This window comes from Ochotona curzoniae, unplaced genomic scaffold (assembly GCF_017591425.1).
Source record: "Ochotona curzoniae isolate NIBS_2020 unplaced genomic scaffold, NIBS_Ocur_1.0 scaffold_4506, whole genome shotgun sequence".
In the NCBI taxonomy this organism is placed as follows: domain Eukaryota; kingdom Metazoa; phylum Chordata; class Mammalia; order Lagomorpha; family Ochotonidae; genus Ochotona; species Ochotona curzoniae.
The window spans coordinates 43,266,657-43,286,206 of record NW_024467119.1 but is presented as its reverse complement, the minus strand read 5'-3'; positions in this window follow the sequence as shown (position 1 = coordinate 43,286,206).

Sequence of the window (19,550 nt, the reverse complement as noted above, 5' to 3'; positions counted from 1 at the left end):
ACAAGTGAGATAATATCTACTCCAGGGAGGTAAAGTGAATATTACATATCATACAACTTACCAATATTCACTGTATAGTAAATGTTGAAAAAATTCAAGTTCCTCTCCTCTCCTTTCCCCTCCATCTAGTTCTCCAACTCATTGCTTGAGACTCACTTGATTCCACAGGCACTAATTTTATACAGAAGAGCTAATACATACTTCTAAAAATAGAAATTGAAGAGGTGGCTCACATACGTCTGCTCTCCTTTCACCAGTTCATTGCAGAGATCGTACTGACAAGAGAGCTTGTCCTAGTGAATCTTCATGGGGTTCCAGAATCCTCCTCTAAAGGGCCTTCGGAAAAACCATCATCTTTGCCTCTTCTATAATATCATTGTTTCTGCTCATTCCAGGAATATTAAACTCCCAAACTCCACTGTGTGATTCCTTTTTCTCTCTTTTTTAGGTTTATTTATTTTTATTATTTTTATTGGAAAGTCAAATATACAGGGAGGAAGAGAGACAGAGGAAGATCTTCTATCAAATGATTCACTCCCCAAGTGGCTGCAATGGCCAGAGCTGAGCCAATTCGAAGTCAGGAGCCAGAAGCTTCTTCCAGGTCTCCCACGTGGGTTCAAGATCCCAAGGCGTTGGGTCATTCTCTACTGCTTTCCCAGGTCACAAACAGGGAGTTGGATGGGAAGTGAAGCATCTGGGGACAAACTGGTACCCATAAGCAAGGGAAGAATTTAGCCAGTAAGCTATCACACCAAGCCCCACTGCATGTTTCTTAAGCAACAAACAGGAGTTCACAATTTTAGAAATATCTCCAGCATTTTACAGTTCTAAGATTTTAAGTATTTTTATGAGTGACTCAATACAGTATCTTCAGCAGCTGCCATCATTCTGCCATCCGGGGGACTACTAGAAAATAAGCAAACAGAACAGACTCAGAGTTATTCTTCATAGAAAGTGGCTAACGGACCACTCTAATCTCCAGATGACAACATGAGAGATGGAGATGACAGAGTGAACAATCATCTAGCTTTGCTCCATTTCATTACATATCACATTCCCTGGGCATCTTATAAATTAGGCTTTGATGTATCAAAGGACTGATTGGCTAGTTGGTGCTTCAACTCATAAAAATGTTTCCAGCAGCAGCATTTGTATTTAAATAGAAATACATCTGCCTGACATAAATTCTGCTGGCATTGTGAAGCATTCCATTTGTGATCATTCCACCTGCTGCATTATTCTTTGTAATACACAGTAATGTAATGACCCAAAAAGAGAGAGAGGAGGATTGGGGAAATTAGTATAATGAAAAAAAAAAAGAAACAGGTTTAAGCTTTTATATATCAAGAGTGGACATTTAGCATAATGGTTAAATTCCTGCTTTGGAGACCTGCATCCGGTATTGGAGTACCTGGGTTGAATCCCAGTTCTGCTGCCAGTTCTAGCTTCCCACCAATGCAGCACCTGGGAGCTAACTGTTGATGGTTCAAGTACTTGGGTTCCTGCCACTCCTGTGTGAAAACTGGATGGAGTTCTGGACTATTGGCTTTGGCCTAGCACAGCCCCCGCTGTTGCAGGCCATCTAGGGAATAAACCAGTGGACAGAAAATCTCTTTATCTGTCAAATCCATGCATATTCTGTACATATATTTCTGTCAATAATCTGTATGGTGTTCTTTGCATTCAAGAAATACCATCCAACCTGGTGTGTGGCTCTGTCGCATATTCAGCAGAATATTTTATAACATGTATGAATACTCATGTATAATACCACCATTGAGAAGCTAAGTGCTTTAAACAATAGGCTAATTCAACTGCCATAACATAGTATAATAAAAGATACTACCACTTTCATTTTATAGATGACAAATGTCAAAAAAAAAATGTCATGTGAATTACTCAACGTACCAGAGCTTGAAAATGACAGATTAACTCATAAATAGGGCTGTCATGGCTCAGGTAAGCTTGAGAATATTCCTTAAAGGTTCATATGAGGGTGTCTTGGTTCCCAGCATGGTAGTGTGCAGCCTGTTATGAAGTCTCTGGGAACCGACCCTCAGAAGAAATCGTTGTAGATTTCATAGGATCTTGAGTTAGTTCCAACTAGAGGGCTGTTACATAAAGGGCATACCTGGCTCTCCCCTGACTTCAGCTTTCTGTCTGGTGATATGATTTATCCCTCTCACTTATGATCTTGCTGCTATGGCGCTAAGCACGAGGTCCTCACCACACTGAACAGATGCTAGAAACATGTTCTCTAATAGCCTCTTTTCTCTATAACTTACCCAGCCTCAGGAATTATATTGTTATAGAGAACAAACTGATATAAGGTTTCTGATTCACAGCCATGCATATTAAATACCCATTGTTCTTTATGTGCAAACTCTGACGATATTTCTTAAAAGCAAATTAGTATCTACTGCACATAGTAAAAATAAAACTTAAGAAACACAGCTAATCAAGGCAAAAAACCACAAGGAATTATCAAACATATGCAGAACACAATGGAAAATAATTCACTAACAGATAAGAAGGAACAAAGGAAATATGACTATTAATTCTTAACATTTCCACTTGTTTACCAGATGCTTGTTAATTCTTCCACTAGATGTTAGTTGTAGTGTTCAACAATAAATTATGAAAACCATAATACATCAGCCCTGCTTCTAAACAGATCAATGTCAAACAGAAAGATACTGATATTTAAATAACTGTCTTGTGTTATTACAAAGGAAATGACAAAAATCTCACTTGCATATCTGAGCACTCAATAAAACACATGGTCAGTAAGACACTAAGAGGAGGGCTGGGGAAGGAAGATAGATGCGGGGTCTCCCCCACAGATTCCTCTAGAACCCCGTTGCCAGAGGGGATGAGCCTGCTGCCCACCACCCAGCCTCCTGACGCGCGAGAGACAGACTGGCAGAGGTTCTGTCCAGTTCCGGTTTATTTGGGAAGTACAGATTCTAATATAGGGTAAGGAATAGCCTCAGGCCAGGAATTTCAGGAATTCCAGGAGGGGAGAAACTAGGAGCCAATTACTAGGAGCATGACTGCAGAAGCCACCTCCCATAGGCCAAGGGTAGGTGAGTGACATAACCCTGGCCAATCAGTCTTTCTTTGAAACAATGTGACCCCCTGCCCTGGTTCACGCCCAGGGCTCTGTCCTTGGCTGCCATCTTGCCAGCCACATGTAACCCAGTGACCTTGACTGTTAGCCACCATCTTGTTGACTAAGAGACCCCTTTGCCCCTGAGCCCCACCGATAGAAAGGCTGCCATGTACGAAGCGACTAGAGTTGAATACTGAAGGAAGTTGCATAAATATTTTTTTCTAAGTTTTATCGTTTTTTAGTAACAAATGTGATACAATCCACATATCATTAAACTAACACTTTTAAAATGTGCAATGGCATGATTTTTGTTATATTCACAATGTTGAGCAAGCAACACTATCATCTAATTTTAGACCATCTTCGTCACCATAAAAAAAACACTGCACTCATTAGTAGTCATTCTGCATTTCCTAACTATACTTCCTTGAGAAATAAAATCCCACCTTCTACCTATAAATTTGCTTATTCCAGGCATTTCACACAAACAGATAACCTGGAGTTCTTTGTGACTGCACTTCTCCATGTAATGAGGTTCTCAGGACTCGTCTATTTTGTAATATGCACCAGAAATTCAAATGTGCTTTATTTGCATAAGAGCATTGCACTATCAGAGTATAATACATTTATTTATATTCATTTATAATTTGATGGAAATTAAGGCTATTTCCACTTTTGCCTACTACAAGTAGTGTTGTTATAAACATTTCATATTCAAGTTTTGTGTGGAAATATATTTTCATTCCTTTTGTGCATATATCTAAGAATACAATCCTGGGTCACAGCTTTGGAGATTTACCAAATTGTTAGCCAAGGTGGCTATACCACAAGTTAAATGACAGATTCCAAGTTTTCATATCCCCAGTTACACTTGCTATATCTGGCTTTTTTAATGTAGCTATTGCTGGTTATGAAGTGATATTTGATTTTGGATTTCATCTGCATTTCTATAATGGTTAATGATGCCAAACACCTCTTCACATATCCATTGACCACTTCAATATCATCTTTGAAAAATGCCTATTAAAAATCTTTGATTATTTGATAAAATTTTCTTTTAATAGTTGAGTTATATGTTCTTTATATAGTCTAATTTAAGACTAATTAAAAACATGAGGTGTGGGGGCCTGGCAGCGTGGCCTAGTGGCTAAAGACCTCGCCTTGAACGCGCCGGGATCCCATATGGGCACCGGTTCTAGTCCCAGCAGCTCCATTTTCCATCTTTAAAAAAAAATGAGGTATGAATTGTCCCGTTCTGTAGGTTTTTTTTTTCTTTCTTATTTTTTAATATTTATTTATTTTTATTACAAAGTCAAATATACAGAGAGAAGGAGAGACAGAGAAATCCTCCATCCACTGATTCACTCTGTAAGTGACCCCCATAACTGGAGCTGCACTGATGTGAAGCCAGGAGCCAGGAGCTTCTTTCACATCTCCCACACAGCACCAGGTCCCAAGGCCTTGGACCATCCTTGACTGCTTTCCCAGGCCACAGGTAGGGATCTGGATGGGAAGCAAGGTTGCCAGGGTTAGAACCAGCATCTATATGGGATCCCAGTGAGTGCAAGGTGAGGGCTTTAGCTGCTATTCCACTGTGCCAGGTCCTTTTTTCTTTTTCTTAATTAATAATGTTATTTGAAAGCCAAAATACTTTAACTCTTACAAAGGTATGATTTATCTGTCTTTCCTTGTCACTTACGTTTTTGATGTTTCACTAAAACTAAGTGCCAAAGTCATAGAAAACATTTTTCAAGGATTTGTTTATTTTTATTGGAAAGTCAGATATACAGAAAGAAGGGAGAAACAAAGAGAAAGATCTTCCATCTGCTGATTCATTCCCCAAGTGGCCACAATGGCCAAGCCGAGCCAATCTGAAGTTAGGAGCCTAGAGCCTCTTCCAGTCCCCCACGTGGGTGCAGGATTCTAAGGTTTTGGGCCATCCTCCAACTGGTTTTCCAGGCCACAAGCAGGGAGCTAGATGGGAAGTGGAACAGCTGGGCTATGAGCCAGCACCCATATGGGATCTTTGTACTTAAAAGGGGAGGATTATCTGTTGAACAATTGCACCAGGCCTTCTATGATCTTTTTTTTCTATGATGTAAGAAATCAATTCTGTTTTCTGCATGTAGGTATCCAGCTCTCCCAGCAAGATTTATTGTAAATATCGTTCTTTTTCTTGGCACTGTTTACTTGGCACTGTTGAAAAAATCATTTTACCCTGAATATAATGGTTGCTCAGGTGAGATGGGTTGAGTGCATTCTCAATGGAAATTGCAATATGGGTATGTGCCGGAGACCAGCTCCAGCTGACTGAGAGCTTGCAAAGGATGTGTGGATCAGCGAGATGATAGGAAGAGATAAGACATGGACCACTATGACTTGATGCTCATAATGGACAACTCAGAAAAGTTGCCTTCTTTATTTATACATAAATCATCACAAGTTTTTGCACAACATCCAATTGTTTCATTTTTCATTACATCATGGTTATGAAAATGCAAGAAGCAATCCTAAAAAATATTTTTCTATTTCAAAGAAAACATTCTTAGCAAACCATTACTCATTGAAACCTGCAATCACCTGGCTGAAGCCAGGAACTCCACGGTTGGCAGCGCATGCAGTTACATAGTGACAAGTAGTTTACTTATACTCAAAATCAATTTTTACTAAACACAAACTAATATTGATTAAAATATTAAGAATACAGAATTAAAAGATCATAAATGAAAGGATTTTATAAAAGCATATAACATAGATTCTTTGCTAAATCTTATCATCAAATCATGCATTAATTACGGTCACCTTCACCTAGTGCTGATTCAATTGTTTTTTATTCTTTTGTTAAAGGGCAGTGAAAGGGATCAAGGCAGCTCAGCCAATCTACAAACAGAGGGCCTTTACAAGAAACTTTCTTTCATCTATATAAACTGTTTTCTTTCCCTAAATATAAGTGCCAATATAAGATAAAGATTTTAAACCATTTTGAGGGTGTTCACATTTATTTCCTTATAAAAGATGCCCCATATACTTTTGCTTTCTGTAGTAAGAAACTAAAATGCGTCATATCATGTGTTGTAACAGTTCGAGGAGCATGGTAAACAAACTCCTTGTACCTCCATGATTGTCATCTGTTGCAAGATATTATCAAGCCATTTCTTAAGGAAAACATTACTTATACTAGGGCAAACTTTAGGACAAAAGTGGGCACATAGCAGGATATTTGGAAACATAGTGGGCTCGATTATACTATTGTATACTTTTAGCTGTGTGTCATAGCCTTACTGTTACTGAAGGTGTTTTTATCATAACATGATTGGTCAATTTGAGGTGTCATACCAGTTACAGGAATCACTTCACATTAGCAGAAAAACAACAACAATAACACCCTCAGAAGAACTCTATGAAACATCAGAGAGGTGATTGAGTTCCATACAACGGTGAGGCAGCAATGAGGTGACCAGAGACATTCTGCCGGGCCTTGCCTCGCAGCTAGAAACTCCTGGCAGCCTTGCTAACTGAGGAGCAGTGCTCATCACACACCCATGCCATCCGACCCAACTGCATGGCTCCCCACAGGTATGATTGCTGGCAGGAACAAGATGACCATGTTGAAGAACAAGGACAGGGCATCAACAGTGGCAGAGCACATTAGGTTGTGGAAAGAACAACAATCTGTAAGATGCAGGAGCTTGCCCTTGACCCTGGGGCACTTCTGAGGACTTTCGTGAACATTTTTGACTCTGCACAGGTATCTCCAGCAGCAACACGAAGAATGAGCTGAAGACCATGAAGAAAGTGGAGATACCATTTCATAAGTTGTTTCATTGTGTCCACAAGAGCTATCAGGAACACTGGAAGTAAGACAGTAGCGATGACAACACAGAAAGGGATGCAGACATTTGACAGATGTTTGGGAGGAAAAATCAGCCATATGTCTTTGCAGGTTGGATGAGTTAGCATGAGAGAAAGCAAAAGACATGCCTGCCTTCCAGGGTACTATTCATCAGGCTAGAGAACAAAGGAGGAGGACTGGGTTTGAATAAAATATAATTATTTCCATTTGGGACAAGCTGAATATTTGTGTGTACTTTTCTGTGTGTCAAACAATATGCTGACTGACTTAACATATAGTAGTCAACTATTTCATTTGATGCATCATGCCATTTGCACCACAAAGTTTTTCTTGATTCTATTCTATGGATGAAACTAAATCTCAGGGAAAACATAAAATCCATCCATTTCATACAGGTAGTTAGTAATGGAGCAGACATTTCAACCAGGTCTGTAGTTTCATTGCACTTTTTTATTGATACTATTGATTTTCACCGCTGTACATGTGTGAATATATAATATACAATAAGGTAGGGATAGTATTTAGGTTGGAAGAGGATTGAAATTCACTAAACAGTTACTGTCTTAGGCGAACTTTGTGTTATATGAGACTACTTGTGACTGATTGTGTAGGACAGAGAAAAAAGCTTTTGAAGACTGGTAAGTGTATAATTGAAGGGCCCACATCTGGTGGGAGCCTTGTGATACACATATGGGGACACGTATATGAAATACATATGGAACAACCTTGCCTTATCCTAACCCATTCTCACTATAACTAATCTGATGCCAAGGGAGAAAGAAATCTTGAGAAAAAGGCATTAGTCACTTGGTGAGCATTCCTCTTCTAGGCCACAAACCACTCCCACTAAACTTGAACACTGGCACTCTAAGAACCTAGCCTCAGCATGTGTTTTGGTGGGAATACATTCTTTTCAAAATATAACATTTGGCACCAGCGTTGTGGTGCAGTGGGTTAAGCTACTGCATAAGATGCCCATATCATCATATATAGATGTGCCAGTTAGAGAGTGGCTTGTTTTCTTCTGATCCACCTCCCTCTAATGCACCTGGAAAGGCAGAAGAGGAAGGCCCCAATACCTGGCCTCTGATGTGCTGCCCCTGCCCCGGCCACTGCAAACAATTAGTGAGTAAAGGCACAGGTAGACCTCTTTTTTTGTGTCTCCCTCGCCTGTCATCTCTCTCTGCCTGTCAAAGATATACACAAACAACACACAGCCTCCATTGTAACGAGACAGAAATTTCTCACCTTAAACTAACAGCCTTCTGAAGTAAAGCATTTCTTCTTTTGAAAGGAAGTGGCATAGACAGGGACTTCATGGATTTTTTAACCCAGTTATTCTGTTTGCATTGGTTTCTAAATACTATAACTTCACGTGCACATATCCATTCAACAGCCATTTATTGAGTGACAATGACCCTTAAATAGCTGACTACAAAGGGAAGAAAAATAGAAATGAAGCTTTCTGATTTACAGGAAAGTCCAGAAAGTACCCCACACACAGTAGTTGCTAACTGATATGTTTTGAACAGAATGATTAATTACCTTTCTTGGGTTTGCCTTGAACAAACTTCAGGTTTTCTTTAATATTGACAGTGCTGACTTAACAATCACATTTGCATGATGATTCATTTTTTTTCAAAGCCATTTCCACATTTGTAATTGTCATAAATGGCCATGCTCTTTTTTCATTTATCTTTAAAGCACATAAGAAATGAGGAGAAAGCATATACTAAGTTGTAATTACCATTAATGATACATTATTATCAAACTAGGTTGTAATATCATCTATGCATTTAATTAGATAAAGATCTCTAAATGCTATTCTTTATGATAACAGTGAAAGAATTCAGAAATGCCTTTAAAGAACAGCTGAGGGGGACAGCGACTCAGCCGGTTGGGGGGCGGTGGGAGGCTCACGGGGGCCTCAGGACGCTGGCTTGGGTGGTAGCTTGGGTATAGCATGTGGTGACCTGGGAGCTCACCTCTAGGCAGGAGAAATGAACCCGGGGAATTCCCCATGTCCTGGATGAGGTGAGGAGCGAGGAAGGGAGAGCCCCCAGTTAGCATTCTGCCCAGATATGCTGGTGGACCAAGCTTGGAGAACTTCAAAGGGCCTGGATCTCATGTGTGGAGGGGTAAGGCACCAGGCCAGCACATGCGCCAGGAACTTGGGACCCTAATGGGCAGCCAGAGCTCCGGATCAGCACACCACCACCCCCTGGGCTTCTGAAGGTGGGGCTAGAGAAAACATGTACTCCTAGGCACATTAGGGAAAGGAGCAAGGGGATATGGCGTAGGGAGGACTGCTGTGGTGAGGAATAAACCCCGAGGGACTCCCAATGACAGGTAAGCAAGGGAACTGAGACCTGCTGTTTTGAAGGAGAGAGACCGGAAGACGTTTATGGGTCAGACCGATGAACCAGACCATATGGAAGGCCTGAAGTGGGCTTGTTAGCATGGAATATTGTAGACCACCACACACCAGCCCACAAGAAAGCTAAGGCTGGGGGTGCCTGTCTGGCAAGGCTAGATCCCAGTACCTGACAGTGAGTGTCAGAGCACGGGATGGGTCACATTAGGCTAGGCCATGACAGTAACCAGCATTTAAGAGAACTATGTCAGGGGGTAGATTCTGTAGGGAGATATGTGGACCTATCAAAACCACTTGAGCAGGATCTTCAGAGCATACACCACACACCAGCAACCCTGGGATGGTTGGGAGGCTAGGTGTTGCTTCTCCCCGTATCTTTCTCCTGCCCAAAGACACAGGAAGGAAAAGGGGGAATGTGGAAACAATGGTCTTACCCACTTCCTCTAGCCCTTGACCCTTCACACCCTAATCAAATCTGTAAAAATCATCAATAATAAACCTAAAAAAAAAAAAAAAGAACACTTGAGTTTTTCCTTAAAATCCAAGGGTTATAACTCAAGATTTAACATAAAGTTAATATCATACAAAGGACCACATGGGCCATAAAGCTGGTTTGCCACTTATACATGCAATCTATTTCTTGCCAGTTCTTTTGCCAAGTTAAGCTTACTATTGAGCTATGCAAACATGATCTTTATTCCATTTTGTAATATCCTGTATACCTTCCCAAATTGGCTAGAAGACCATATTCAAGTCTTCCACCACATCTGAGCTTACAACAATATGTTTCAGATGATTGTCTCCAAATACTGTGGCCTATAGTTTGTTTTCTAGCCCAGCAATTTTATAGCAATACTATAAAGTCATGACTTCAATTTCATATAATCAGGCTTGGCACTGATAGTGGCTCTTATCCAGACCTATTTAATTTCACCTTTTAGGAATTATGTAAATATCATATGTCTCTTTTAGAAATTTACCGCTACAGTGTTACATTACTGACCTCATCCCTCATAGACCACACAACGTATCAACCTTAGCATTTTTCTTTGTTGCGCTTAGCTCATGTGGTGAGCACCTGAAAACCATTCTTAAAGCTTACCACCCACTATCTTGCCTACTCGGCTTCTGACTTTTAAATCATGCCTGTTAATTTTAGCAGACTTGGCTGACAAACCGGATATGATGTGCTGTGCAGGGTCCATGATCACAGAGTTACAATACCCAGTCAGGTCAGGATTTTAGCAACTTAGTTAATTAGAACAGTTTTGAGATCTGACCTGAATTAAACAGAGTATAAGCAAAAGACTTACAAAACAAGGCTTTGCAGTAGTACATATTTCCATTTTATAGCACAAGTGAATAAGCATAGGGTCTTTGGATTGAGATAGATCTGGTTGAAGGTCCACTTTGCTACTTCTTTTTTTTGCATAAAGTATTTCTTTTTAAAAATTTCTTTTATTTTGGTAATCTTTACATAATTGATTAGCACGCAAAGGGTCAAGGGCTACAGGAAAGTGGGTAAGACCATTGTTTCCATACTAACATTTTTTTTTCTGTATCCAGGGTAAGGAAAGAGACAAAGGCTTCCCACCCATCCCAGGTCCCCGATGTGGGGCATGCCCCGAGGGTCCTGCTCATGCAGTTTTGATAGTTCAATTGGTCTGAATTACTGCCAATCTCGCTGCTCCAAAAGCGATGAAATCTCTTCAGAATCTACTGGCTGACATAGTCTCTTCATGATTGGAGTTCTGACATCAGTTCATTTGGAGGGATCCTCAGAGAAACTTCGTCTGAGGTGATCCCAGACCTGATTCTTGTGTGTGCTTGCCAGTACAGGGTTTGGCATGGTCAATCGCCCCAATGAATTTATGCCTATGCTGGTAGTTGCAATTGCTGGGTCAGTTCTGTTTCCAGCCCTGTCTTCCATGCAAACCAATGGGTGTTGCAGTCCATCCCGATCCTGCCCACTTCATACTCAGCCCTCATGCAAACCAGTGGGGGCTGCAGCCTAGTCAGGGTGACTCCCCATAGCCCCCACCAGGCCTGACCCCTACCCTGGATCAAGCTGTCCCATATCATATTTAACTCTCATGCAGGACAATGTGCATTGAAGTCTAGTACAACCCAACCTGCCCTATTATCCAGCCCACACACATACTGGTGGGTGCTGTTCTGTCTAGCCACCCCTGCCCCAATCCTGGTTTTCATGCTCTCCAGTGAAAGTGGTAATCCAAGAGGGAGGTGCCCCTTAAGCCACTCCCACTCCCAGATTATGCATTCTCCAGGTGGTTCTGGAGTTTAACTTGTCAGAATTAGCCCCCAGTGCCAGCCTCTGCCAGCTGATGCTGCGGCAAAGCCCAACCAACCCTCACCCACTATAATTTATGTTTGCACCAGTCGAAATAGTCAGCCCAGCCTGGCTTTTCCCTGATCTAGCTCCATGAGGCCCACAGGTGTTGTAGCCTTGCCTGGTCTGGTCTGCCCCCATCCCAACTCACACTCTCCAATGGAAGTGGCTGTCCAGTAGGGGAGCCCGCATCCCCCCTACCATCTTTGACCCCTCCCTTCTTGATTCTCATATCTGCTGGTTTGGGCGCTGTGGCCACACCTGGTATGGCTCACCTCACCTTGGCTTTCTGTAATGTGCACTGGTTTGTGTTGCAACCATACCTGGCATGACCCACACTCTGTTCTGGTGCTTGGATTTGCCAGTGGGTGATGTGAACTGGTTCAGCCTGGTCTGCCCCCAACCTATGCCAAATGTATGCTGGTGGATATCTTTCTCTTGCCTAGTCTGGGTTGCTCCCTATCATGGTTCTTGTGCTTACCTGAAGGGACTGCGTCCTGACAGAGTAGTTTCCCAAGCTCCTCCATCAGAATCTCTCCCTATGCCAGATCTTGTGCATACCGGTGGATCCATGGGCCAGCCCTACTTAGTCCACCTCCTGTCTTGGCAGGAACAATTGCCTTTCCTTGGTGCCCTTCAATCCATTCCAGTTTTTACTTTTGGATGTTTCAGCCCAGCCAAGGCTCATCCATACCTTGACATGGCTCACACATGGCTCAGTAGGGGCAGAGACCTAGTCTAGTAGTCTAGTCTGTCCTACATCTACCCAGGTTCTCCAGAGCACCAGATAGTATGGAGTCTAGCCCAGTTAGGTGCACCCAGCCCCAGTTCACACTTGTGCCAAGGGAGATTGCAGACATATCCAGACCAGAATGCAGCCCCCAATCCGGCCTCCACACTCTCCTGGGGGAACTCCGACCTAGCAAGGGTATACTTTCACAGCTCCCCAACTGGGACTATTCCTAACCCTAGGTGACACATGTGTGAGTGATTGCTCTGACCCAGTTGGCTTAGCCCTTAGCTGTCTCAGCCTTTGCCTTTGATGCTGTGGCCTACTTTCCCTGGCTCATGCAGACCAGTCAGTGTAAGAGTCTAGTTCGGCATGACCTGTGCTTCATCCTGATTTCTGTTCTTCCTTATGAGTTAAGGTTTGCTGGGCCCTGCCCGGTCTGCCCCCTTTCAGTTGCAGCTCAGCCTACGCTACATCCTGTTTTAGGATGCACATTCAGGTGCTGCTGCCTTGACCTGCCTAGACTGTTGTTGGTTCCTTACCCATGAGTGATGGCAGGTTTCATGGTCAGACATAGCTCAGCCCATCCCCACCCCAAATCGTGAACTAACAGCAAAACTTGTATTTCCACAGGAATTGGCCCACACTTCCCCTACAGAATTTACCCTCGGACCTGGTTTTTTCATGTACCAATTAGTGTCTTGACCCTGCCAAGTGTGACCCGTTCCCTGTTCCACCATTCAGTGAAGTACTGGTACCTAGCCCTGCCAGACAGGCCCCCAGCCACAGCTTTTGTGTGAATTGTGAGGCAGTCAGTGATGCTCTACGCTAACAGCCCATCTCAGGATTCCCATGTGGGCTGGTGAATCCGTCTGGCCCAAATAGATCTTATGGACTCTCCCATCCAAAGCAGTCCCCATGCTTGCCAGAAAGTTCAATGACCCCATCGCTGGGAATCACCTAGGATTCATTCCTCACCTGCACCCACACTGGCCTTATCCATGGATATGCCTACGCAGCAATCACATACCCTAACAACCCCAGAGCTCCTTGCTGGGCAGCCAGCAGGCAGAGCCCGGTGCCGAATAGGCACACTGGCCACCAAAAGCCTAGGACCTGGTCATCACGTGGCAGCAGTGACCATGGCCTGAGTCCCCAGCATTGGGTATGGCCTGACTGGGGCACCACCTGAAGGAGCCAGCTGCAGAAGGCTCCTTTTGCCCCAGCCCCACAGCCAAACATTCACTTTGCTACTTCTAATCTGTGCAACTCAGGTAGGATTCCTTTCATCTGGAAAATCCTGTTACACAAGGATTATTTAAAAAAAAAAAAAAAAACATCATTCACTTAGCACATGCCAGCCTCACAGACTTGCACAAATATAGTGGATGTGATCATTTTATTAATCAGTGCTATTTTTATTATTGCATGGGCTTTGGAGAGTCTCCATGATTACAATATCCCAGATCAACAAGACTGAGTCAAAAAACAGAAGCATACACCTTATTGCCAAATTTCACTAATTTCACACAATTTTAACTTTTCCTTTAAGAAATGCATCATTCCTTGATTTAATCTTCTAAATATTTTCAGTTTTTTTTTAAAAAAAGGAGACATACATATTTATTTACATATGCTGATCAACTAATCTCTGCCTGTCTCCCCGCCTTCTTCCAAAGAGCCTTCTCCCCTTCTCAACACACTGATGCAGAATCCTGCTGTCCTGGCCAAGTGCTGCCACTGAAATGCAAACCCTAACCAACTGGGTAGGTCTGTATCAACAGCCATATTCTGGAAACAAAATCATAACCTGTCTATGCTAGGTACCCACCATGTGATCATTGTCACATGATTTAATCTCTATGCCTGAATGTTCCCTGCTAGGGCTAATATTGCTACCAATCTCAGAGTGGTGAATGAATAATACAATACCCCGTCAAATGTGGTGCTAAAAAATCTTTCTGACTTTTGGACTTTTGGACAAAATAAAAATTAAAGTTAAAAAAATTAAATAACTGGCCCATGGCAGTGTTCTATAAAATTTTTGGTTTTTAATTATTATTACAGGATGATAAATTCACACAGAGCCATTCATGCACACATGCACAAAACAATTATTGACATTACTTTTCTTGCTCCATACTGCTTTTCTTTCTATGGCATGTCCTTAGGAAATCTACACTGTATAGAGATGTACCAAGGGTGGAATTCACTGGATTATCTTTCTCACCAAATCTCAGTCATTTTTCAGTTTTGTTAGGAATTTGGAAACCTCAGATATTTACTTTGTGCCATAAGACAGCATTTGGTATTCTACAGTTACTATTTTGTCTTTTTTTTTTTTAAAGCAAAGTAGGAAAGAAGGAGAGATGGAGACAGACAGAAGTTTTCAATGGCCTGAGCTGACCCTATCCAAAGCCAGGAGCCAGGAACTTCCTCCAGGTCTCCTATGTGGGTGTAGATGCCCCAACAAGCAGAGAGCTGCATCAGAAGTGAGACAGTCAGGATTTGCACTGGTGCCTGTTTGGGTTGTTGGTGCTGCAGGTGGAGCCTTAGCCTACTACTTCATGGTGCCAGCTACTGTTTTGTCTTTTAAGACTAACTAAAGGCTGCTACAAAGAATACTTTTTCCAGAAATACATTAAGCCCTGGAAACAATCAGCTCCTGAATTTTATACTAGCAGCTTTTTCAATATTGTAACTGATAGTGTTTGAATGGCAACTGATAAATTCATCATTTGTTATGGTTAATGATTTTTGCATAGCTTCATTGCTTCATTTATGCTTACAGTTCATCACTGCACAAGTAACAGACAAACAGCCTCTGTATGAGGTGGGAAGCAATAAGAGAATTAGAAAATGTTCTGTTTTTTCAGCTCTCGATTAACAGCCTCTTTCCTAAGCTCCAGTGTCTCAGAGAATTTTATATCAGTAAATCATAGAGACAGTATCTTGGAAGTTAGTTTGACACCTCAGCTTTTACTAGGGAAGAAAGCTTATTTTTCTTTGGAAATGAACGACTCATTATCCTAGGAAGGTTGCAGATTTATTAAGTAGGTTATTATTATTATTGTGTAGGATTTGTTATTTTTGACTTGAAACTACTGTTTGCTTTGCCAAAATTCTTTTGTTTAATTATTTGCCACACAAGGAAATATTTTATGGCATCAAATTTGGAAGAAATTGGGTGTGACATATAATATCCCTGGCCATAATTTCTTTTCTAACTACCATGTCCAAGGCATTTGTGATGTATTATATTGTGATAAGGGAAGTATGTTTTGCTTCTAAGATATTGCTAAAAGAATTTACAACACATCGCAGTTTGGAATTAAGTCATGAACTTGAGTTAATTGAAGTTTCCAATAACTTGAAGTCAACATATCATCTATGCTAAATGAAAGGTTAACGGCTTTACTAATGATAATGAGATCCTTCAGCTCTGTGCACATTACTAATAAAATACACCCATATTGAGTGAATATGTGTTATTTTCCAGTGCTTTTGATTGTTCTTTTGAACATAATGAAACATTGTCTAGAGTAAAGGGAATTTTTTAAACTTACTTATTTTTATTTGAAAGATAAATTTCACAGAGGAGAGACAGAGGGAGCAGGCTTCTGTCGTTCACGCCAGAGATGATTGCAATGGCCAGAGCGGAGCAGATTGTAACTGTGAGTCGGGAGCTTCTTCCAGGACTCGCACATGCGTGCAGGAAACTAAGGAAGAAGTGCAACTGGGATGAACCAGCACCCACATGACGTGCCAGCACCACAGGCTGAGAATTAGCCTGTTGTGCCACCATACCAACCTGCAAGAATGTTTTGTTGTTTATTTGTTTGTTTCATCAAAGATGCTTAGGGATTGAAATGGTACAATGGATTAAGTGTCTGCTTAGGAAATCTGCATCCCATACTGGAGAGCCAGTTTGAATCCCCAGTCCTCCACTTCTAGCACAGTTTCCTGCTAAAGTGTCCTGGAGAATAGTAGGTGATAGTACAAGGGATTGAGGCCATGCGATGCATGTGGGGGGCTTCGGTGGAGCTCCCGCTTGCAGCCTGGCCTATGCATATTGTTGTCATTTGAGGAGTGAAACATTGGCTAGAAGATCTCTCTCCCACTGTCCATCTGTCTGTCACTATATTTAGCTTCAATAGATGAAATTATATAACTGTGACTTTGGAAATGAATTAACAGACTTTGAAAAAGTATGCTCTAAATTAGGATGATAGAATAAAATCAGAACTTTCTCAAGAAAGAGTTATAGGAGCCTCAAGATCGCTTGTCAGGTTTTGAGAATATGAATTAAGCATTATATTTCTCAACACTTAATTTCCCTTTGTAAATATAGTATAAGAAATCTTCAAACTTTCTGTTAAGATTGTAGTAATTTCTTGGATAATGTCATATAGTTCTATAACTCCTATGACTGAACAGAATAATACAAGGATAGCTATTACCCTCAGTATTCAGTCTGGTGCATCACAGATAGTAACAAAAAGCTGTTATGGAAATCCATTTTAAGCTATAAAAGTACAGAAGTAGCCTGCTCCAGCATGGGAGACCTGGAAGAGGTTCCTGGCTCCTGGCTTCAGATTGGCTCAGCTTCAGCCATTGAAGCCACTTGGGGAGTAAACCAGCAGACAGAAGATTTTCCACTGTGTCTCTTCCTCTCTGTATTTCTTACTTTCCTGTGAAAACAAACAAATATTTTAAAATTCTAAATTTAAAACATGGGTACGGGCCCAGCACAATAGCCTAGCGGCTAAAGTCCTTACCTTAAATGCACTAGGATCCCATATGGGCACCAGTTCTAATTCTGGTGGCCCTGCTTCCTATCCAGCTCCCTGCTTGTAGCCTGGGAAAGCAATTGATGTTGGCCCAAAGCCTTGAGACCCTGTACTCGCGTGGGAGACCCAGAAGAGTCTTCTGGTTCCTGGCTTCAGATCAGCACAGCTCTTTGTATATCTGACTTTGCAATAAAAATAAACAAATCTTTAACAACAAAAGAATTACAACAAAGCTCATTTGAGTGCAGAGATGCTATTTTACTGAGTATGAACACATGTAAAGTGTTACATTATTAAAGATCGATTTATTTATTTGAAAGTCAGAGTTCTAGAGAGAGACAAAGAGGGAGAGACCAAGAGAGAGCACAAGAGAGAAATTGTACCTGCTGCTTCACTTCCTAGCTGGCAATATGGCCAGTATAGGGCAAGGCAGAAGCCTGAACCAAGACCTTCATCCATGTTTTCCACAATGAGGGCAGGAGCCCATACACTTGGGACATCCTCAGCTGCTTTTCCCTGGTTAATTGCAAGGAGCTGAATAGGAATGGAACAGCTGAAGCACAATCAATACCCACACAAGATGTAAGTGCCGGGCCCAGCACAATAGCCTAGTGGCTAAAGTCCTTGCCTTAAATGCACCAGGATCCCTTATGGGCACTGGTTCTAATCCCGACAGCTGCACTTCCTATCCAGCTCCCTGCTTATGGTCTGGGAAAGCAGTCGAGGATGGCCCAAAGCCTTGGCAGCCCAAAGCCTGTCCCCACGTGGGAGACCTGGAGGAATTCCAAGCTCCTGACTTCAGGTCGGCTCAGTTCCGGCCGTTGCAGTCACTTGGGGAGTGAATCATCAGACGGAAGATCTTTCTCTCCATCTCTTCTCCTCTCTGTATATCTGATTTTGCAATAAAAATAAATAAATCCTAAAAAAAAAGATGCCACAGTCTATGTCCTAGGTGGTGAGTTTGCCAACTATTCCACAATGCTGTCCCCAAATATCAATTTTACATATTCATATACACAAACATGTATATCTGTGTTGTTTTACAGAATGCATATATATCTTAAAATGTGTATACATAGCTTCATGTAAAAATAATACAGTTGTGTTGAAGTATATATATATATCTTATACTTTGAAAAGTAATATACATTTTCCATTATTAGAGTCATTCTTACCCCCAAAGCATCTCATTGCGTAGACTGTAGAATGCGAACATCCTTTCCCAGATTTCCTACAAACTCCTGGGATCCAGGGTGCTTAAGCTTCCATCATGTGTCTCTTCTGAATGACTTCAACTCAGAGGTCAGACCACAATCTCCAATATGTTTGGTTCCTGTCCTGTGCTAACAAGGGAGTGGGTCTCAGACCTTTTCATTAATTTCTGCCAAAATTAAAAAAAATGCAAATAACTATCATAAGAATCCATGTTTGTACAAACAAGCTACAGACTGTGGCTGGCCATCGCCCCTTGCCAAAGCGAGAGTCAGCATCGGAGCTCTTACTCCTGCCCTCTCTCCCCACTTTCCACACTAATCAGCTCTTCTGCTCTCTGGGCTCTGCTGCTGTCACAGTCAGACAGCCTATTAGTTCTGTGAGTTTGTCTCATGTTGTCTTGGTCTAGTTTTCTGTCCTGAGAAGCTAATCAAGATATTTTCTAAATAATGTTTCCCTCCAAAAAGCCATTTTTGAGCCGGGTGTTAAGACACTATATTTTATCCCTATTTCATTATATTTGACCAACCCAGTAAAAAAGACAGTCTTTCAAATTGTTCTATTATGCTGATTCAAAAGCTATAATCAATATTCCAGTAATATCTAATAAATTTCAGTTCCATAAGAATGCCTTAAGTTGATCCAAATCTAAAACTGTCATTAGACCTATGAGAAAGCTAAATTGTTTGTAGTTTCCTTGGAATTTCAAATGTGCTTATAGACTCAGAAAATGTTTATAGCGAGGAGTTGACATAACAGGTGATTTAAACTAAGATTTCAAAGTAGAGACGTTGAAAATGAAAGATCTACACTTGTTGTGCTTTGCAAGGAAAAAGCACGCAGAGAAAAGATTTTCTTCTCCTCTTCAAAAACTTTTCCACACAATGAATTCAGTGAATGTAAATTGTTGAAGAATGCCAGTTTAGAGTTTAAGGAAGAGAAGTAGAATTCTGGTTCAAAATCTCTTCGTAAGAAACAGACTGCTACTGCCCCCTGGGGGAGGTTCTGTCTTCCTCAGGCAAAAGAGCCAGTGTGCTGCTCAGATGAGTGGACCCGGCTCAAGTTTCCTTGGTCATATCCCTGGAGGAAGAAATCCATGAAGTCATAGGCATTCCAGATGGCCCCCATT